The sequence below is a fragment of the Mizuhopecten yessoensis genome, unplaced genomic scaffold (assembly GCF_002113885.1).
Source record: "Mizuhopecten yessoensis strain PY_sf001 unplaced genomic scaffold, ASM211388v2 scaffold7511, whole genome shotgun sequence".
In the NCBI taxonomy this organism is placed as follows: domain Eukaryota; kingdom Metazoa; phylum Mollusca; class Bivalvia; order Pectinida; family Pectinidae; genus Mizuhopecten; species Mizuhopecten yessoensis.
The window spans coordinates 1-436 of record NW_018407084.1 but is presented as its reverse complement, the minus strand read 5'-3'; positions in this window follow the sequence as shown (position 1 = coordinate 436).

The window sequence follows — 436 nt, the reverse complement described above, 5'->3', positions numbered from 1 at the left end:
TGCAGCTATACAGACCTGACCATGAATTTGTTCACAGGCCAATTATTAAGATATGTAATTATGTACACTTTCAAAAGTTGGTATTTCGGGTGTCCCAGTGGCTCGGTGGTATAATGCATGGACAAGGTAAGGTAGTTCAGTGGTGTGTGGCCGCCAGAGAGCAATAGACTGATATAGTGTTTAGGTTTAAGCCCTGGTATGTCTATAGAGTTTCCTGCTAGATCTTTCTGGTGACATGATGGTTTTCTCAGTCCTTCGGTTTCCTCCATCATAAAAAACCCTGTGTAGGTGTAAATAATAAAATTCTCTGTCTCCTGTAATTTAATGTAAATATTGTAAATACTATTCCCACTCGGCCATCTCTGAAAAGAGCTGATGGCTCAAGATTGTGAACCGAGGGTAAATAACGTCCATTATTATTATAATATTAAAATCT